The sequence below is a fragment of the Entelurus aequoreus genome, linkage group LG22 (assembly GCF_033978785.1).
Source record: "Entelurus aequoreus isolate RoL-2023_Sb linkage group LG22, RoL_Eaeq_v1.1, whole genome shotgun sequence".
Taxonomy (NCBI): Eukaryota; Metazoa; Chordata; class Actinopteri; order Syngnathiformes; family Syngnathidae; genus Entelurus; species Entelurus aequoreus.
In genome coordinates, this window is record NC_084752.1 from 45,050,423 (window position 1) to 45,073,848 (window position 23,426).

Sequence of the window (23,426 nt, forward strand, 5' to 3'; positions counted from 1 at the left end):
CCAGCTCCAGTTTGAAAACATTTGGAAGGAAACGGCCAATCAGCTCAAAACTAAACAAAATAAATGTATTATGCTACCTTGAGCTACGAATTGAATGTGTTTGGTGACAGAGCTTGCACTTTGAAAATCATTTGAAAAAAACACAATTTTAACAAAGAAGTGTGTTAAATATTTTATAAAAACATTACAATATGATGTACTACAAACAACTACAGTATCAATCAATGTTTATTTATATAGCCCTAAATCACAAGTGTCTCAAAGGGCTGCACAAGACATAACGACATCCACGGTTCAGCGCCCACATAAGGGCAAGGAAAAACTCACAACCCAGTGGGACGTCGATGAGAATGACTATGAAAAACCTTGGAGAGGACCGCGGATGTGGGTAACCCCCCTCCCCCTCTAGGGGAGACCGGATGCAATGGACGTCGAGTGGGTCTGACATAATATTGTGAGAGTCCAGTCCATAGTGGGTCTAACATAATAGTGTGAGAGTCCAGTACATAGTGGATCTAACATAATAGTGTGAGAGTCCAGTCCATAGTGGATCTAACATAATAGTGTGAGAGTACAGTACATGGTGGATCTAACATAATAGTGAGAGTCCAGTCCATAGTGGTTCTAGCATAATATTGTGAGAGACCAGTCCATAGTGGATCTAGCATAATATTGTGAGAGTCCTGTCCATAGTGGATATAACATAATATTGTGAGAGTCCAGTCCATAGTGGATCTAGCATAATAGTGTGAGAGTACAGTACATAGTGGATCCAACATAATAGTGAGAGTCCAGTCCATAGTGGATCTAGCATAATATTGTGAGAGTCCTGTCCATAGTGGATATAACATAATATTGTGAGAGTCCAGTCCATAGTGGATCTAACATAATAGTGTGAGAGTCCAGTCCATAGTGGATCTAAAATAATAGTGAGAGTCCAGTCCATAGTGGATCTAACATAATAGTGAGAGTCCAGTCCATAGTGGATCTAACATAATAGTGTGAGAGTCCAGTCCATAGTGGATCTAACATAATAGTGTGAGAGTCCAGTCCATAGTGGATCTAACATAATAGTGAGAGTCCAGTCCATAGTGGATCTAACATAATAGTGTGAGAGTCCAGTCCATAGTGGATCTAACATAATAGTGAGAGTCCAGTCCATAGTGGATCTAACATAATAGTGTGAGAGTCCAGTCCATAGTGGATCTAAAATAATAGTGAGAGTCCAGTCCATAGTGGATCTAAAATAATAGTGAGAGTCCAGTCCATAGTGGATCTAACATAATAGTGAGAGTCCAGTCCATAGTGGGGCCAGCAGGAGACCATCCCGAGCAGAGAAGGGTCAGCAGTACATTTATGAAGTAATAGTACAGCATTTACCTTATCTCATTTGAGCTGCTTCTCCTTCAAACACACCATCAGCAGCATTCTCCATTTTCATGGATAAATGTCCACTATTTAGACATTATTTTAACATCCTTGTCTGGCGTTACCGACTTATTCTGCTTGAGTAGGCTGCAGAACAGCAGTGCTGCGCACCAACTATACGCTCAGTTATGTTTTTTGATTATTTACTTCTTTAAAATAAATAATTTATTCTTGTAAACACTGTCCTTCACCAAATTTCTTCATTCCCATGGATGAAAAAATTAAGTTTATCTCTAGCGAGTAAGATCGGATGTTCTGGTCAGTTCTCACGGGGTTCACAACGGCATTCAATACGCCAACTCGTAGTGGGGAGGCTCGTAACCTTCATTTTTGCTCGCAACTTAAAGCATAACAATCAGCTCCTATCCAGAAAAACTCACAACCTGGGACACCCATAAGCCGAGGTACCACTTCAAAGTCAAATGCATTTAAATATATAATAATCAAAATGTTAAATACTTGCTTAAATTAAATTATCCATTTTGATTGATTGATTGAGACTTTTATTAGTAGGTTGCACAGTGAAGTACATATTCCGTACAATTGACCACTAAATGGTAACACCCCAATAAGTTTTTCAACTTGTTTAAGTCGGGGTCCACTTAAATTGATTCATGATACAGATATATACTATCATATATACTAACATCATAATACAGTCATCACATAAGATAATCACATTGAATTATTTACATTATTTACAATCAGGGGTGTGGAGGGGGGGGATATGGACATCAAGTAGTGGACATAGAGAGAGAGAGAGAGAGAGAGAGAGAGAGAGAGAGAGAGAGAGAGAGAGAGAGAGAGAGAGAGAGAGAGAGAGAGAGAGAGAGAGAGAGAGAGAGAGAGAGAGAGAGAGATCAGAAGGCATAAGAAAAAGAAAAAGTATCTGCATTTGATTGTTTACATTTGATTATTAGCAATCCGGGGAGGGTGTTAGTGTAGGGTTGTAGCTGCCTGGAGGTGAACTTTTATTGCGGTTTTGAAGGAGGATAGAGATGCCCTTTCTTTTACACCTGTTGGGAGTGCATTCCACATTGATGTGGCATAGAAAGAGAATGAGTTAAGACCTTTGTTAGTTCGGAATCTGGGTTTAACGTGGTTAGTGGAGCACCCCCTGGTGTTGTGGTTATGGCGGTCATTTACGTTAAGGAAGTAGTTTGACATGTACTTCGGTATCAGGGAGGTGGAGCGGATTTTATAGACTAGGCTCAGTGCAAGTTGTTTAACTCTGTCCTCCACCTTGAGCCAGCCCACTTTAGAGAAGTGGGTAGGAGTGAGGTGGGATCTGGGGTGGAGGTCTAGAAGTAACCTGACTAGCTTGTTCTATTCATTCATTCCATTCATTCTATTGTAAAAAGTATATATAAAAATAAGCAATAACATTTAACACACGCGCACACACACACACACACACACACACACACACACACACACACACACACACACACACACACACACACACACACACACACACACACACACACACACACACACACAAAGGTGAAAACATGTTTTATATTCTAGTTTCTTCAAAATAGCCACCCTTTGCTCTGATTGCTGCTTTGCACACTCTCGGCATTCTCTGGATGAGCTTCAAGCACACCTGTGAAGTGAAAACCATTTCAGGTGACTACCTCTTGAAGCTCATGGGTAGAATGCCAAGAGTGTGCAAAGCAGTAATCAGAACAAAGGGTGGCTATTTTGAAGAAACTAGAATATTAATCATGTTTTCACCTTTTTTTGTTAAGTACATAACTCCACATGTGTTCATTCATAGCTTTGATGTGACAATCTACAATGTATTTTTTTTTTTTTTTTTTTTTTTTTTTTACAATCTACAATGTAAATAGTCATGGAAATAAAGAAAACACATTGAATAAGGTGTGTCCAAACTTTTGGCCTGTACTGTGTATAATTTCACGACATTTGTAATAATTCTATTTTTTAATAAACGGAATGTAATTATGTAACAATTATCTGATGACTTATTCATTTACTTAATGGCCTTTTATTTCATGATGTTGCAGACAAAAAAAACATCCCCAGTTGAAATCCATTCGGTGTAGAATAGAGAGTTGCACACCAATGACAACAGTTATTGCTCGATCTATCTACCATGAGGTCGGCGTCACGCTTGGGTGTGCGCACAAACACACACTTAAGCTGCTCGCACATATTTGCTTTGATGATAGCAGTTCTAGTAAAGACGAAGCCAAGCCGGGATTTATTGCAACATAGTTTTTTTTTGCTCCTGAAACTCCGAGCCGGAGCTTCATCTCCTGGAACTGAACAGCAGCACATCAGGGAAGGAATAAAGACGATGAAAACGACAGATAAAGAAGAAAATAGAACAAGTAGTCTGTTGATTCAGAGGTCCATTCGGTTGAAATGACTGCATGCCATACCATCACAATTAGCTGTATGGTCTTTTCTTCCCAAAGACAGCAAAAAATAGGGTGAAAGGGTGCACTGTTCATTATTTATGAATATTGCTTTTCACGGTGTCAGCTCAGTGCCTCGGTATTGATCCATAAAGCACCACAGAGGACGGGACCATCAGATTCCCGGGAAAACTGCCTATATGAGGCATAGAATACGCCATGCTGCTTTATTGTAAGGAAAAACTAATCACCATATAAATACAATAACAACCTGGCAGACTCGCTCTTATAAATAGACTTCCTTAACAGAGGCAGTATGCACTTTGGGGGGGCTGCTGTTTTGGTAAAGATTAGATAAAGTGCTTGATTTAGAGAACCGTGCATGCACATTAATAAAGCTTGCATTCAAACTGAGAAGAGAGGCTATAATAAACCGATAAGAATTGAGCACAAAGCTACTAACATAGCATGAAATTACACATAACAATGTTTTTACTTACCTACACAGGCATACCATTAGAAAGTATGCATATGTGTGTGCCTATGAAGGGTAAAACTAGTGTACCTTGCAGACTAAACATAGGTGAGTCCAGCATGACGCCCATTAATTAGCCACCTGTAGAGAAGATGTCGTCTCAGCACTATTAAAAATGTCTCCTGCTGCGTGACGACTTTGTCTGAGAAAGTCTCTCCTAAAAAGTCAAATTTGAATGAGTTTTTCCTGTAGTTACACGCAATGTTAATGCGGTTTCTAAGATTTGCAGCAACTGAATTAGCTAGAGGCGCACATTTTCCAGACACCTAATTCTACTCTTTGAAATTAGGAATCAGAGGTAACACACACAATGTATTGGAAATCTTGCCTTGCTGCTGGAATTTAGACCGTTTAAAAGTACTTTCAGGAACACACCGTTTTGTGTGTGTGTAGCTTTAATACTAAGGAGCTATGTTTGTATTAGCTATATTAGCCTACTATCAAAATGACTTTAAAGTCTTATATAAGTGTTATAATGAAGGCAACACATGATGTAAGTGTCTATATTAGCTATATTAGCCTACTATCAAAATGACTTTAAAATTTATAAAGAAGACAACACAATGTAAGTGTCTATATTAGCCTACTATCAAAATGACTTTAAAAGTTGTATGTAAGTGTTATAATGAAGACAACACATGATGTAAGTGTCTATATTAGCTAGATTAGCCTACTATCAAAATGACTTTAAAAGTCTTATATAAGTGTTATAATGAAGACAACATAATGTAAGTGTCTATATTAGCTATATTAGCCTACTATCAAAATGACTTTAAAAGTCTTATATAAGTGTTATAAAGAAGACAACACATGATGTAAGTGTCTATATTAGCCTACTATCAAAATGACTTTAAAAGCCTTTTATAAGTGTTATAATGAAGACAACACATGATGTAAGTGTTTATATTAGCTATATTAGCCTACTATCAAAATGACTTTAAAATTTATAAAGACAACACAATGCAAGTGTCTATATTAGCTATATTAGCCTACTATCAAAATGACTTTAAAAGTTTTATGTAAGTGTTATAATGAAGACAACACATAACGTAAGTGTCTATATTAGCCTACTATCAAAATGACTTTAAAAGTTGTATGTAAGTGTTATAATGAAGACAAGACATGTGTCTATATTAGCCTACTATCAAAATGACTTTAAAAGCCTTTTATAAGTGTTATAATGAAGACAACACATGATGTAAGTGTTTATATTAGCTAGATTAGCCTACTATCAAAATGACTTTAAAAGTCTTATATAAGTGTTATAAAGAAGACAACACATGATGTAAGTGTCTATATTAGCCTACTATCAAAATGACTTTAAAAGTCTTATGTAAGTGTTATAATGAAGACAACACATGATGTAAGTGTCTATATTAGCCTACTATCACTACTTTCATTTTGAAATACAAATGTTGACGTTCCTTTTAGACACAGGTAATAAAGGTGTTTTTAGAGCTAAATTAACCACAACATTAGTGCTGCATAAAACATTATGTCACTGGTGAGCATTTCGGACATGCTGTAATGAAACAACTGGAATTGTGTGATGCATTACATTGTATCGTATGCATGTTCAAAATAAACTGAGCCGACGTTTCCTAAAAAAATAATAAATAAAAAAAAACAGAAAAAAACTTAAAGCCTTGTCCAACTGTTTACTGAAATGCACTATTCATGTTTAAATAACTTTTACTGCAAATGAATATCAGCTCCAAATATCGGCCTCCTTGACTACTAATAACAGGTATCAGCCCTGGAAAAATCATATCGGTCAAGTGGGGGGAAAAAAGAAAAGGAGATCTTTTTTTTTTCTCATGCTTTGTGCTAGGGCTGGACCATATATGGAATATAGTCGCTATATCGCGGGGTTGTCTCTGTGCGATATAGAAAATGACTATATGGTGATATTGGAGTATAAGTTCTCACGCAGTTGCTTTTAGCTGCGGGCATTACACTACAGGCTCTTCTCACTCTATCTTGTCTCTCCTTCTCACAGAGACATAAAACAAGCGCACCTTCTTACACACGTCACATACTGTCGCGCGTGCAACGTCACACGCCCTCGCCGAGCAGAGAGGTAGCAGCATGGGTAAAGTTAGCTGTGATGCTAGCGGAGCGGTGCGAGTGGTAATAGAGAGAGAGAAGGTGCGAATCTGGTAACAAATGAAGGAAGAATTAATTCCTAAGAAAAACAGCAGGGGGTCCATCGTCTGGCGGTGGTTTGGCTTCAAGCGGGAAGATGTTGAACAGACAACCGTAATATGTCAAGTATGCGGCAAAAGCGTTGCTACAAAATGTCGCATTACTGCTAATTTGTAGCATCATTTGAAAAGTAACCTGCTCGAGAATGAAGAGTGCTTGAAACTCCGCATGTCAACATCTCGGCCGGTGCCACACCAACACCATTTCCACATCAACACCGTATGAAACAAATAGTCAACAACAGAAGGAGATAACGTCCGCAGGAACCTACCACATAGCGAAGGACATACACTATTTGATTTCCTATTATGCAGCTCATTTTTATGTGACACTTATTGAAATATCTTGTGTGACATCATGCACAAAAGTGCACTTTATTTGTTTTAAACTATTGTAGTGGCGTTCTGTACAAAAAGTGCACTTTAATTTAGTGTTGTTTTGATATGTCATCTTAGTGACATCATGCACAAAAGTGCACTAATAGCTTGTTTTAAAATGTCTCTGACAATCTTGCCTGCTTAATAACTGTTTAATAAATACACTTTTGCTAAAATGACTTAGTGGTGATTTCCCTCTCTGCATGAAAGTTTAAAAGTAGCATATATTAATGCAGTTTGAAGAACAATGTTTGAATGTAGACACATAGAATCATCATACTGCTGTGATTATATGCATCAAGTGTTCATTCAAGGCTAAGGCCAAATATCCACATATATATGGTGTATCGTGACATGGACTAAACATATCCACATATATATGGTGTATCGTGACATGGCCTAAACATATCCACATATATATGGTGTATCGTGACATGGACTAAACATATCCACATATATATGGTGTATCGTGACATGGACTAAACATATCCACATATATATGGTGTATCGTGACATGGCCTAAACATATCCACATGTATATGGTGTATCGTGACATGGCCTAAACATATCCACATATATATGGTGTATCGTGACATGGACTAAACATATCCACATATATATGGTGTATCGTGACATGGACTAAACATATCCACATATATATGGTGTATCGTGACATGGACTAAACATATCCACATATATATGGTGTATCGTGACGTGGACTAAACATATCCACATATATATGGTGTATCGTGACATGGCTTAAACATATCCACATATATATGGTGTATCGTGACATGGACTAAACATATCCACATATATATGGTGTATCGTGACATGGACTAAACATATCCACATATATATGGTGTATCGTGACATGGACTAAACATATCCACATATATATGGTGTATCGTGACATGGCTTAAACATATCCACATATATATGGTGTATCGTGACATGGACTAAACATATCCACATATATATGGTGTATCGTGACATGGACTAAACATATCCACATATATATGGTGTATCGTGACATGGACTAAACATATCCACATATATATGGTGTATCGTGACATGGACTAAACATATCCACATATATATGGTGTATCGTGACATGGACTAAACATATCCACATATATATGGTGTATCGTGACGTGGACTAAACATATCCACATATATATGGTGTATCGTGACATGGCTTAAACATATCCACATATATATGGTGTATCGTGACATGGACTAAACATATCCACATATATATGGTGTATCGTGACATGGACTAAACATATCCACATATATATGGTGTATCGTGACATGGACTAAACATATCCACATATATATGGTGTATCGTGACATGGCCTAAACATATCCACATATATATGGTGTATCGTGACATGGACTAAACATATCCACATATATATGGTGTATCGTGACATGGACTAAACATATCCACATATATATGGTGTATCGTGACATGGCCTAAACATATCCACATATATATGGTGTATCGTGACATGGACTAAACATATCCACATATATATGGTGTATCGTGACATGGACTAAACATATCCACATATATATGGTGTATCGTGACATGGACTAAACATATCCACATATATATGGTGTATCGTGACATGGACTAAACATATCCACATATATATGGTGTATCGTGACATGGACTAAACATATCCACATATATATGGTGTATCGTGACGTGGACTAAACATATCCACATATATATGGTGTATCGTGACATGGACTAAACATATCCACATATATATGGTGTATCGTGACATGGACTAAACATATCCACATATATATGGTGTATCGTGACATGGACTAAACATATCCACATATATATGGTGTATCGTGACATGGACTAAACATATCCACATATATATGGTGTATCGTGACATGGCCTAAACATATCCACATATTAATAAAAGGCCATATTGCCCAGCCCTACTTTGTGCTCATGTTTGGGGCATTAGTGACACAAATGGTATCACCATTAAAAAGTTACTTGTGCTTAGTGAGGAAGAGTAACGTATTTTCGGACTATAAAGCGCACATAAAATCCTTTAAGGTGCGCCTAATGTACGGAATAAATCAGGTTGTGCTTACCGACCTCAAAGCTATTTTATTTTGTACGTGGTGTAGTGATAAGTGTGACCAGTAGATGGCAGTCACACATAAGAGATACGTGTAAACTGCAAGATGAGGCCAGTAATGGTGTAGTGATAAGTGTGACCAGTCGATGGCAGTCACACATAAGAGATATGTGTAGACTGCAAGATGAGGCCAGTAAACCACCAAAACTTTAAATGTTCCATTGAGAATATAGAACATTACACAAATATCTGTCAACATGTTTTTAGTAGGACTTTGGTAAGGTATGAAGCCGCACCACTTGATGGATTGTGGGAGCATTACGACTAATTGTGCTTCAACATACAAGTATTATTATGGTGTGTGTATAAGGACCGCAAAATGGCACCCATTAGCAGACATATCTGCCGTTTTGTCTTGCAATATTATGCAAAAACAGCTTTTCTTACGTTCTGGTACCTGCTGATCTGTATTTGGGATCTGTATCGCTATTGTAGTCCATGCCAACACCGTAGTTGATAATCTTCTTCTTTTTCTTTATCTTCTTGTTTTGTGACATTCATCCTCTGCTGTTGCCATTTCTAATATAAAGTAGTGTAAAGTTCTAACATATCTGTCAGTAGACTCACCATGAAAGCGCTAAAACCTACCGGTGTAGTGGGTTTACATTATTAATAATAGTTATTAGAGGGTTCCGGTCGGACGTTTTTTCACGGGACACATTTCGGGCGTTGTTGTTGCACTAGTGAGCCACGGATGAGGAGATGCTGCTTCGTTATTGATTGAAGTAAAGTGTGAATGCCATTAAGACAGTTAGCGCCATCTTTTGACACTTCTTCCACTCCCGTCCTTGCACGCTACACCGCTACAACAAAGATGACGGGGAGAAGACGCTGTCCAAGGTGAGCCACGTAAATAAGACCCGCCCACAAAACGGCGCATCCTGAAGAAACGCTCAGAAAACGACTTGAAGATGATGTGTAAAACATCATCTATGCAACATTTTGACTAAAGAACCACCATCACATGTTATGTAGACCAGTGTTTTTCAACCTTTTTTGAGCCAAGGCACATTTTTTGCGTTGAAAAAATCCGGAGGCACACCACCAGCAGAAATCAGTTGACAGTAAAAAGTCGTCGCAATCGTTGGATATGACTTTAAAGCATAACCAAGCATGCATCACTATAGCTCTTGTCTCAAAGTAGGTGTACTGTCACCACCTGTCACATCACACCCTGACTTATTTGCAGTTGTCCTGTGTGTAGTGTTTTAGTTCTTGTCTTGTGCTCCAATTTAGTGGCTTTTTCTCCTTTTTTGGTATTTTCCTGTAGCAGTTTCATGTCTTTCTTTGAGCGATATTTCCTGCATCTACTTGGTTTTTTAGCAATCAAGAATATTTCAGTTGTTTTTATCCTTCTTTGTGGGGACATTGTTGATAGTCATGTTATATTCGGATGTACATTGTGGACGCCGTCTTTGCTCCACAGCAAGTCTTTGCTGTCGTCCAGCATTCTGTTTTTGTTTACTTTGTAGCCAGTTCAGTTTTAGTTTCGTTCTGCATAGCCTTCCCTTAACTTCAATGCCTTTTCTTAGGGGCACTCACCTTTTCTTTATGTTTGGTTTAAGCATTAGACACCTTTTTACCTGTAAACTGCCTCCCGCTCTTTCCGACATCTACAAAACAATTAGCTACCGGCTGCCCCCTACTGATATGGAAGAGTATTACACGGTTACTCTGCCGACACTCAACAACAACACATCATTTGTAGACTATAATTACTGGTTTGCAAAAAATATTTTTAACTCAAATAAGTGGAATTAGATAATCTCCCACGGCACACCAGACTCTATCTCACGGCACACTAGTGTGCCACGGCACAGTGGTTGAAAAACACTGATATAGACCACAAGGAAGTCTTTTAGAAAAATAAAATAATAATAATATGACCCCTTTAATGCGCCTTATAATCCGGTGACCCTTTTGTATGAAAATAGACCTGACTAGACCCGCTCATCAGCAGTGTGCCTTATAATCCGGTGCGCCCTATGGTCCGGAAAATACGGTACTTGTGCCTAGTGAGGAAGAGTACACGCTAGGGGTGTAACGGTACGTGTATTTGTATTGAACCGTTTCGGTACGGGGGTGTCTGTTCGGTTCGGAGGTGTACCGAACGAGTTTCCACACGGACATATTAAGTAGTGTAACGCACGTTGTGTAAACAATGCACACTGAGGCACAACACACGGCATGCTAGCAGCTAACGGGCTAGGATAGACTGACCATACGTCCTCTTTTCACCGGACATGTCCTCTTTTGCGGAGCTGTCAGGGCGGAGTTTCTTAAATGCCTCAAATGTCCGGCATTTTGAGTTAGGGTTGCGTGTATTTTCAATGTACGTTCAGGGTTAAGAAGGGGTTAAAAACAAAACAAACAGCAGCATTGGTGAGGGAGGGGCAGAGACAGAGAGAGAGAGTTATGATAAACGCGCATGCGTCGCCAGGCTCTGCTTTTTATCCATAGATTTATCACATTTAATTTTTTATTATCTATAGCAGGGGTGTCAAAAGTGTGCCCCGGAGGCCATTTGCGGCCCACAGCTAATGTTTTAAAGGCCCACGGTACATTCTAAAAATACTATTAAAATAAACAAAAACATAACAAAAGTGAAATAGAAAAGCTTAAAGGTTAAATGTAATTTAGAAAAAGTTGCAATGTTGACTAATAAAACAAAGCTGTTTTTTTTTTTATTTCAAACTGTCATTGCTCAAAACATAATATTGAATCAAAATCAATGTTATTATGAATTATTGACCTATCCAAGATTCCCATTACTTCACATCAAATATTCCACTAAGAAAAATATTTTTGGTGGAAGATTTGGTAAATAACCCAAAAATTTATATTTTGTTGTTTTCTTACTGTACCGAAAATGAACCGAACCGTGACCTCTAAACCGAGGTACGTACCGAACCGAAATGTTTGCGTACCGTTACACCCCTAGTACACGCACAATAATAAACGTATTACTGTCTCTGAAAGGAAGTATAATTGATCAGTCTCAGCAGACTGTTCAGACCAGTGAGTGTTATCATCCTAACAAATGCAGAGATGACCTTTCTCTCATTTCTTCTCAATGAGGCATGTCAAAAAAAAGAGCACATTTAGAGTGGCAGCTTCCTGGCCCCGACAAACACACACAAAAGTGTTTGCTGGGATTTCCTGTTTGCAGCAGGGTCTCCAAAGCACGAATGACAACGTGTCAACCACACCCGTCGGCCGTGCGTGTCATCGTGCAGAAATACCTCCGCAGAACAACAGCTGGGCTGAAACTGGTCTTGCTTCACCTGCTCAGGCCTGGCTAGCTAGCGATGTCTGCGCGACAAGCAGGAGCACGCATGCTTTTCTAATGTCAACATGTCATCCCCCGCCTGCTGTGAGTCAGTATTCTACTTCATTGTAGTCATCAAATTGAGACAGAAGCATGGTGTTTGCTTTTAGGGCCAGACAATATAAACATCCGAGTGACCTGTACATACTTGAAAAATGCTGCGGCGAGCCAAAAAAGGTGCAGCCGAGATGCTATCCTTTTACCTTTGAATTCAGCGGTGCATGATGGCGTGAATAATTCAACAACGGATGCCACAGTCTTGGCTTTTAGGTAGAACCCGCCTTTGTACCTTTCAGGGATGTGACGATGTGAACATTTTATATCACGGTTATCGTAACCAAAATCCTCACCATTATCATTGTTATAGTGGTATTGTGGGATGTGCTCGATAAGTACTCTTTTTTTTATACACACTGAAATCTTTTAACCAAATTTTTTTTTACTGAAATACTGTAAATATACACACTGTAAGAAAACCCACTATTTTGCATGTTATGTTTCTTAATCTAAATCAGTGTTTTTCAACCTTTTCTGAGCCAAGGCACATTTTTTGTGTTGAAAAAATGCGGAGGCACACCACCAGCAGAAATCATTAAAAAACGAAACTCAGTTGACAGTAAAAAGTCATTGTCGCAATTGTTGGATATGACTTTAAAGCATAACCAAGCATGCATCACTATAGCTCTTGTCTCAAAGTAGGTGTACTGTCACCACCTGTCACATCACACCCTGACTTATTTGGACTCTTTTGCTGTTTTCTTGTGTGTAGTGTTTTAGTTCTTATTTTGCGCTCCTATTTTGGTTGCTTTTTGTCTTTTTTTGGCGTTTTCCTGTAGCAGTTTCATGTCTTCCTTTTTCATTTCATTCATTTCATTTATTTATTTATTTTGAACTTTGAATCAAAATCAATGTTATTAAGAATTATTGACCTATCCAAGGTTCCGATTACTTCACATCAAATATTACACTAAGAAAAATATTTTTGGTGGAAGTTTTTGCAAATTTGGTAAATAAATAACCAAAAAATGAATATTTTGTCGTTTTCTTACTGTACCGAAAATGAACCGAATCGTGACCTCTAAACCGAGTTACGTACCGTTACACCTCTAGCTAGAACCCATTATTCATATTTACATCGTTTCTTACAGATACATTTCCTTCACTATACATACTTTTCAATTTAAAAACTCTGTTCAAATGGTTTGTGTTTACATATGGCTGCTCAATACCCAAAGCACTTAACATTATATGTCACATTCACCCATTCACCCATTCACACACACATTCTTACACTGATGGCGGCAGCTGCCATGCAAGGTGCTAATCAGGAGCAAGGGTGAAGTGTCCGGCCCTAGGATGCAAAGGCCGTGACAAGGATGGCGGGAGTTGGATTCGAACTAGGAGCCCTCGAGTTGCTGGCAAGGCCGCTCTCGCATCTGAGCCACACCGCCCCAATGAAGTTTGTAAATGGAGGTTCCACTGTATATGGCTGTATAGGCCTGTATATGGCTGTATAGGCCTGTATATGGCTGTATAGGCCTGGATATGGCTGTATAGGCCTGTATATGGCTGTATAGGCCTGTATATGGCTGTATAGGCCTGTATATGGCTGTATAGGCCTGTATATGGCTGTATAGGCCTGGATATGGCTGTATAGGCCTGTATATGGCTGTATAGGCCTGTATATGGCTGTATATGGCCTGTATATGGCTGTATATGGCTGTATATGGCCTGTATATGGCTGTATATGGCCTGTATATGGCCTGTATATGGCTGTATATGGCCTGTATATGGCTGTATAGGCCTGTATATGGCTGTATAGGCCTGTATATGGCCTGTATATGGCCTGTATATGGCTGTATATGGCTGTATATGGCCTGTATATGGCTGTATATGGCTGTATAGGCCTGTATATGGCCTGTATATGGCTGTATATGGCCTGTATATGGCTGTATATGGCTGTATATGGCTGTATAGGCCTGTATATGTGGCTGTATAGGCCTGTATATGTGGCTGTATAGGCCTGTATATGTGGCTGTATAGGCCTGTATATGTGGCTGTATAGGCCTGTATATGTGGCTGTATAGGCCTGTATATGGCTGTATAGGCCTGTATATGGCTGTATATGGCCTGTATATGGCTGTATAGGCCTGTATATGGCTGTATAGGCCTGTATATGGCTGTATAGACCTGTATATGGCTGTATAGACCTGTATATGGCTGTATAGGCCTGTATATGGCTGTATAGGCCTGTATATGGCTGTATAGGCCTGTATATGGCTGTATATGGCCTGTATATGGCTGTATAGGCCTGTATATGGCTGTATATGGCCTGTATATGGCTGTATAGGCCTGTATATGGCTGTATAGGCCTGTATATGGCCTGTATATGGCTGTATATGGCTGTATATGGCCTGTATATGGCTGTATATGGCTGTATAGGGCCTGTATATGGCCTGTATATGGCTGTATATGGCTGTATATGGCTGTATAGGCCTGTATATGGCTGTATAGGCCTGTATATGGCTGTATAGGCCTGTATATGTGGCTGTATAGGCCTGTATAGGCCTGTATATGTGGCTGTATAGGCCTGTATAGGCCTGTATATGGCTGTATAGGCCTGTATATGGCTGTACAGGCCTGTATATGGCTGTATATGGCCTGTATATGGCTGTATAGGCCTGTATATGGCTGTATAGGCCTGTATATGGCTGTATAGGCCTGTATATGGCTGTATAGGCCTGTATATGGCTGTATAGGCCTGTATATGGCTGTATAGGCCTGTATATGACTGTACAGGCCTGTATATGGCTGTATAGGCCTGTATATGGCTGTATAGGCCTGTATATGGCTGTATAGGCCTGTATATGGCTGTATAGGCCTGGATATGGCTGTATAGGCCTGGATATGGCTGTATAGGCCTGGATATGGCTGTATAGGCCTGTATATGGCTGTATAGGCCTGTATATGGCTGTATAGGCCTGTATATGGCTGTACAGGCCTGTATATGGCTGTATAGGCCTGTATATGGCTGTATAGGCCTGTATATGGCTGTATAGGCCTGGATATGGCTGTATATGCCCTGTATATGGCTGTATAGGCCTGTATATGGCTGTATATGGCCTGTATAGGCCTGTATATGGCTGTATATGGCCTGTATAGGTCTGTATATGGCTGTATAGGCCTGTATATGGCTGTATAGGCCTGTATATGGCTGTACAGGCCTGTATATGGCTGTATAGGCCTGTATAGGCCTGTATATGGCTGTATAGGCCTGTATATGGCTGTACAGGCCTGTATATGGCTGTACAGGCCTGTATATGGCTGTATATGGCCTGTATATGGCTGTATAGGCCTGTATATGGCTGTATAGGCCTGTATATGGCTGTATATGGCCTGTATATGGCTGTATATGGCCTGTATATGGCTGTATAGGCCTGTATATGGCCTGTATATGGCCTGTATATGGCTGTATAGGCCTGTATATGGCTGTATATGGCTGTATAGGCCTGTATATGGCTGTATATGGCCTGTATATGGCTGTATAGGCCTGTATAGGCCTGTATAGGCCTGTATATGGCTGTATATGGCCTGTATATGGCTGTATAGGCCTGTATAGGCCTGTATAGGCCTGTATATGGCTGTATATGGCTGTATATGGCCTGTATATGGCTGTATAGGCCTGTATATGGCTGTATATGGCCTGTATATGGCTGTATAGGCCTGTATATGGCCTGTATAGGCCTGTATAGGCCTGTATATGGCTGTATATGGCTGTATATGGCTGTATAGGCCTGTATATGGCTGTATAGGCCTAATCTTCTCACTCATGAGGCTGCCGTACGTTTAAAATGGCTGTTTTTGGCCTGCGGCCCCTTGGCACATTTTCACTTTGGTCCAAGGGCTGTCACTAGGTTTGAAGAAGAGGGGAGGGCTTAGTCCCCTGGAGGTTCCTGTGATGCTCGCGCGCTTTGCACTTGCAAGATCTTTTCGCTCACAACTTTTTGGCACTGTATTAGAACTACACAACAAACACTGAATACATCTAAATGGTTGGAAGTGGAAGAAAGCTTTAGGCATCTGTAGTAAGCATGAGATGGCCCAAACACACAAGGAGGGAAAAGCTAGCAGGCAACTTATAAACAAGGAAACTGCACACATGATAGCAGTGTAGACCAACTTGTGCAGCACTACAGAGTTGACCTGAACACCGAGGAGGTTCTGGTGGAATGAAACTTTCTTGCCTGGAAAACAGCCTCTTTGATTCAGAACGTTTGCACTTGCAAGATTATTGTTGTGACTGTGTTAGAATTCAACTGAAGAAATCAAAATGGTTGAAAAGCAATATTGTTAGTTTCCTGTTATTACTGTAATGATCATTTAGACCACAGGTGTCAAATTCAAGGCCCACGAGCCACACCTGGCCAGTAGGGAGGGGTATCGCAATAACCTGCCATTTATAGTGAAAACGATAAAAGTGAAGATAAGAAACTATGAGTCTGTCAGTGCATCCAGTCTTCAAAGCCCCCAAAACACTACTCCAGGGGTCACCAACCTTTTTGAAACCAAGAGCTACTTATTGGGTACTGATTAATCAAAGGGCTACCAGTTTGATACACACTTAAATAAATTGCCAGAAATAGCCAATTTGCTCAATTTACCTTTAACTCTATGTTAAAGTTAAGTTAAGGTTAAAGTACCAATGATTGTCACACACACACTAAGTGTGGTGAAATTTGTCCTCTGCATTTGACCCATCCCCTTGATCACCCCCTGGGAGGTGAGGGGAGCGGTGGGCAGCAGCGTAGCCGCGCCCGGGAATCATTTTTGGTGAATTAACCCCCAATTCCAACCCTTGATGCTGAGTGCCAAGCAGGGAGGTAATGGGTCCCATTTTTATAGTCTTTGGTATGACCCGGCCGGGGTTTGAACTCACAACCTACCGATCTCAGGGCGGACCCTCTAACCACTAGGCCACTGAGTAGGTGCCTATTTATTATTAATAATTAATGATATTTACTCTTAATTGAACGGTTTAAAAGAGGAGAAAACACGAAAAAAATGACAATTACATTTTGAAACATAGTTTATCTTCAATTTCGACTTTTTAAAATTCAAAATTCAACCGAAAAAAAGAAGAGAAAAACTAGCTAATTCCAATCTTTTTGAAAAAATTAAAAAAATTATTTATGGAACATCATTAGTAATTTTTCCTGATTAAGATTAATTTTAGAATTTTGATGACATGTTTTAAAAAGGTTAAAATCCAATCTGCACTTTGTTAGAATATATAACAAATTGGACCAAGCTATATTTCTAACAAAGACAAATCATTATTTCTTCTAGATTTTCCAGAACAAAAATTTTAAAAGAAATTCAAAAGACTTTGAAATAAGATTTAAATTTGATTCTGCAGATTTTCTAGATTTGCCAGAATAATTTTTTTGAATTTTAATCATAATAAGTTTGAAGAAATATTTCACAAATATTCTTCGTCGAAAAAACAGAAGCTAAAATGAAAAATTAAATTAAAATGTATTTAATATTCTTTACAATAAAAAAGATACATTTACTTGAACATTGATTTAAATTGTCAGGAAAGAAGAGGAAGGACTTTAAAAGGTAAAAAGGTATATGTGTTTAAAAATCCTAAAATCATTTTTAAGGTTGTATTTTTTCTCTAAAATTGTCTTTCTGAAAGTTATAAGAAGCAAAGTAAAAAAATTAATGAATTTATTTAAACAAGTGAAGACCAAGTCTTTAAAATATTTTCTTGGATTTTCAAATTCTATTTGAGTTTTGTCTCTCTTAGAATTAAAAATGTCGAGCAAAGCGAGGCCAGCTTGTTAGTAAATAAATACAATTTAAAAAATAGAGGCAGCTCACTGGTAAGTGCTGCTATTTGAGCTATTTTTAGAACAGGCCAGCGGGCTACTCATCTGGTCCTTACGGGCTACCTGGTGCCCGCGGGCACCACGTTGGTGACCCCTGCTCTAAAGGCTTAGTGGCCACATGCGTGGACAGCACCTTTTAGCTCTTATTTGCATGTTGGTGACCCCTGCACTACTCTATTAAACTACGAAACCCAAAAGCAGTAAAGTTGTCACGTTGTGTAAATGATAAATAAAGAGAATACAATGATTTGCAAATCCTTTTCCACTTATATTCAATTGAATAGACTGCAAAGACAAGATATTTCATGTTCAAACTGAGAAACTTAATTTGTTTTGCAAATAATCATGAACTTAGAATTTAATGGCAGCAACACATTGCAAAAAAGGCATTTTTACCACTGTGTTACATGTCCTTTTCTTTTAACAACACTCAGTAAAGTTTGGGAACTGAGGAGACACATATTTGAAGTGGAATGATTTCCCATTCTTGCTTGATGTACAGCTTAAGTTGTTCAACAGTCCGGGGGTCTCTGTTGTGGTATTTTAGGCTTCATATTGCACCACACATTTTCAATGGGAGACAGGTCTGGACTACAGTACAGGCAGGCCAGTCTAGTACCCTTTTACTCTTTTACTGTAACACGTGGCTTGGCATTGTCTTGCTGAAATAAGCAGGGGCGTCCATGATAACGTTGGTTGGATGGCAACATATGTTGCTCCAAAACCTGTATGTACCTTTCAGCATTAATGGTGCCTTCACAGATGTGTAAGTTACCCATGCCTTGGCCACTAATACACCCTCATACCATCACACATGCTGGCTTTTACACTTTGAGCGCCTAGAACAATCCAGATGGTTATTTTCTTCTTTGTTCCGGAGGACACGACATCCACAGTTTCCAAAAACAATTTGAAATGTGGACTCGTCAGACCACAGAACACTTTTCCGCTTTGCATCAGTCCATCTTAGATGAGCTCAGGCCCAGCGAAGCGTTTCTGGGTGTTGTTGATGAAGTTGAGTTTTAATTTGCACTTACAGATGTAGCGACCAACTGTAGTTACTGACAGTGATTTTCTGAAGTGTTCCTGAGCCCATGTGGTGATATCATTTACACACTGATGTCGGTTTTTGATGCAGTACTGCCTGAGGGATCCAAGGTCACGGGCATTCAATGTGACTTGCAGTGATTTTCCCAGATTCTCTGAACATTTTGATGATATTACAGACCTTAGATGGTGAAATGCCTAAATTCCTCACAATAGCTGATTGAGAAATGTTGTCCTTCAAACTGTTGGACAATTTGCTCAGGCATTTGTTGACAAAGTGGTGACCCTCGCCCCATCCTTGTTTGTGAATGACTGAGCATTTCATGGAAGCTGCTTTTATACCCAATCATGGCACCCACCTGTTCCCAATTAGCCTGTTCACTTGTGGGATTTTCCATAAAGTCTTTGATGAGCATTCCTCAGCTTTCTCAGACTTTTGTTGCCACTTGTGCCAGCTTTTTTGAAACATGTTGCAGGCATCAAATTCCAAATGAGCTAATATTTGCAAAAAATTAAGTTTTCCAGTTGAAACGTTAAGTATCTTGTCTTTGCAGTCTATTCAATTGAATGTAGGCTGAAAAGGATTTGCAAATCATTGTGTTCTGTTTTTATTTACCATTTCCACAACGTGACAAATTCACTGCTTTCAATTAAGTTTAAGTAGCACACCCATACTGCAAAGCTGTAGTAGTGTGATTCGCTTATCATACGGTATGGAAGTTATTTTTCTGTCAGCAATATTATAGACATTAGTATTATTATATATTTGTATATCACAAATATAAAACCCTAACCCTATGATGCGACTTTAGTGTGAACTCTGCTGTGCATAATGGCAAATAGTGATGAGGCTTATGATATATATTATTGATGTATATTATATTCCGAAATAAGACAGATACAAAATAAGATTAGCAAACAAGCAAAAATAATTTTTTAGGAACTCACGTCAATCCATGTTCCACCACTGATCTGAACACGCTGTTCAGAGCAGATATCGAGGCAAATGTCCCCAAAACTGCGGGAGACATCTTCTTTCATAATCTTCTCCACAGTTCAGAAAATGTTAACTCTGACTGCACAGAATCCTTGAAATTGCAACAAATGCGCCAGTACTGAGACAACTAGAATTGAAGCATGTTTACTCCCGTAAACACTGCAGGATGTGCAACTTGCTAAAGTAACAGTGAAAAGTTGGACTGGATGTTCAGTATAGTAATGCGGGCGTTACTGATGGAACGGATTGGATTGGATAATAAGCGATGACAAAGGCTGTTCAAATGATTTATAATCATAGTGAATAATGCTGACCGGTCAGATCATTATCTATTTGAACTCATATTCTTGCATATTTATATAGAATTTTTCTGCAATTTTTTTGTCAAAAAAATAAAAATAAAAATCACACCAATGTATTTACAGAGGCTGAAGCCCCCCTAAAATAGTCCTAATGCTATGGCCCCTGAAGGCAAAACGTTTGGGCACCCATGAGCAGAGAGATAGGTTTACCTCTAAAGCAGGGGTCACCAACCTTTTTGAAACCAAGAGCTACTTCTTGGGTACTGATTAATGCGAAGGGCTACCAGTTTGATACACACTTAAATAAATTGCCAGAAATAGCCAATTTGCTCAATTTACCTTTAACTCTATGTTATTATTAATAATTAATGATATTTACACTTAATTGAACGGTTTAAAAGAGGAGAAAACACGAAAAAAAATGACAATTAAATTTTGAAACATAGTTTATCTTCCATTTCGACTCTCTAAAATTCAAAATTCAACTGAAAAAAAGAAGAGAAAAACTAACTATCTCGAATCTTTTTGAAAAAATTAAAAAAATTATTTATGGAACATCATTAGTAATTTTTCCTGATTAAGATTAATTTTAGAATTTTGATGACATGTTTTAAATAGCTTAAAATCCAATCTGCACTTTGTTAGAATATATAACAAATTGGACCAAGCTATATTTCTAACAAAGACAAATCATTATTTCTTCTAGATTTTCCAGAACAAACATTTTAAAAGAAATTCAAAAGACTTTGAAATAAGATTTAAATTTGATTCTACAGATTTTCTAGATTTGCCAGAATATTTTTTTGGAATTTTAATCATAATAAATTTGAAGAAATATTTCACAAATATTCTTCGTCGAAAAAACAGAAGCTAAAATGAAGAATTAAATTTTAAAAAATGTATTATTCTTTACAATAAAAAAAATAAATTTACTTGAACATTGATTTAAATTGTCAGGAAAGAAGAGGAAGGAAATTAAAAGGTAAAAAGGTATATGTGTTTAAAAATCCTAAAATCATTTTAAGGTTGGACTTTTTCTCTAAAATTGTCTTTCTGAAAGTTATAAGAAGCAAAGTAAAAAAATTAATGAATTTATTTAAACAAGTGAAGACCAAGTCTTTAAAATATTTTCTTGGATTTTCAAATTCTATTTGAGTTTTGTCTCTCTTAGAATAAAAAATGTCAGGCAAAGTGAGACCAGCTTGCTAGTAAATAAATACAATTAAAAAAATAGAGGCAGCTCACTGGTAAGTGCTGCTATTTGAGCTATTTTTTAGAACAGGCCAGTGGGCTACTCATCTGGTCCTTACGGGCTACCTGGTGCCCACGGGCACCGCGTTGGTGACCCCTGGTCTAAAGGCTTAGTGGCCACATGCGTGGACAGCACCTTTTAGCTCTTATTTCCAAAATGGTGTACACTACTGAAATGGGGTCTTATGGCCGCTTATGTGGACACTTATACTGCCATCTGGTGGTGTCAGAAGAGTATAACATACAATGGAATTTGGGGGGAAAAAAAGTGTAAAAATAAGAATTAGCATGTCACTAAACATTAAGTACATGTTTGTTACTTATGGACTAAGTACATCATATCAAAAGATGATTTTTTAGTTTTTATTCTAATTAGGGTCCAATAAGCCCAAATAGCAAAGAGAAATAAAAAAAAGCATGTAAACCAACAGCTTGGGCCTTAAGAGGTTAAACAATCAGCTTCTGTTCTCACTGTGGACAACATTAAGCATTAAACAATCTTGCCGGAACAAAAGTGGTTGGATTCAAGTCTTCTACAGTGAAATATTTGCAGGGCTTTTTCCACTGCTAAAGCGTAACAACAAATTGATGCTTCATGGAAGCCCTCAAACACAATACACTTTGTTAGAAACGCCTATTTGAACGTTTACTTAATCATATTATCTAATTCCTCTTGTGAAATGATGGAAAAAGTCCCATCTGTCTGTCATGATCTTTTCATTACAGAGGGGAGGAATGGCTTCACCTCCATGTTTACAGTCATGATAGCGTGCCGACAGCAGGCAGGTCACAGAGGATGATTTGATGAAGCAACCTCCTGTGCCATGCTACACAAAGAGGCAAATGAGATGCCTTAGTCCACTGTCAACAACCACAGACTCCACTTGTGCCCTGGGTGTGTGTGTAAACATCTGTGGTAAACATTGCCGGAGGGCCAACACCCCCAAAAAAGGTGCAGTGTTTACTTACAGGTCTCTCTGCCTGTGTTTGCTCAAGCCACAAGCGCTCGTCTTCGCTGCCGATGCCACACTCGGTGTCCACTCCTCGTCCCGTGCACAAAGCCCTTTCAGTGCGCTTGTCCAAGAGGTCATCGGCGGGTCAGAACGCTGTGATGCCGTTCTGCAAGACAAGAGAAAGCAGAAGGGCCTCAGAGGTGGGGATGAGTAGACCGTTGCTATTTATACAGAAGAGTTAGCTGGGAATCCTCCCAGAGGAGATACGTGGGAGCGATCCACACGACGTGCAACACCTCTAGGAGTGAGTCAACCCCACTGTCGGTACATCCTCTGTCGCGTCTGCTCGGATATGAGCCGTGGGAAACACCTGGCAACCTAGACCACTATCCTTACTCAAGGCTGTCCTAATGCACAGGGGCCGCACCCAATCAGGAGACCCCGATTTTGACGGGGGAATTGAACGATTTGTGTTCATAGACGGCTCAGCTTCGTCTAGATCAGTGTTTTTCAACCACTGTGACGTAAGATACAGTCTGGTGTGCCGTGGGAGA

At 38.9% G+C, this 23,426-nt stretch overlaps 1 protein-coding gene across 3 annotated transcripts in view; it reads right to left on the reverse strand.

The window, feature by feature from the left end:
* Positions 1-23,426, reverse strand: part of LOC133639513 (cilia- and flagella-associated protein 251-like) — a 125,495-nt gene that overhangs the window by 70,760 nt on the left and 31,309 nt on the right. For 2 of the 3 annotated variants that reach the window (XM_062032864.1, XM_062032866.1), the window contains exon 2: positions 22,889-23,038. The exons of the other annotated variant lie outside the window; for it this stretch is intronic. The gene's annotated coding sequence lies outside the window, so the exon portion shown is untranslated. The remainder of the gene's footprint in view (positions 1-22,888; positions 23,039-23,426) is intronic. 3 annotated transcript variants of the gene reach the window in all.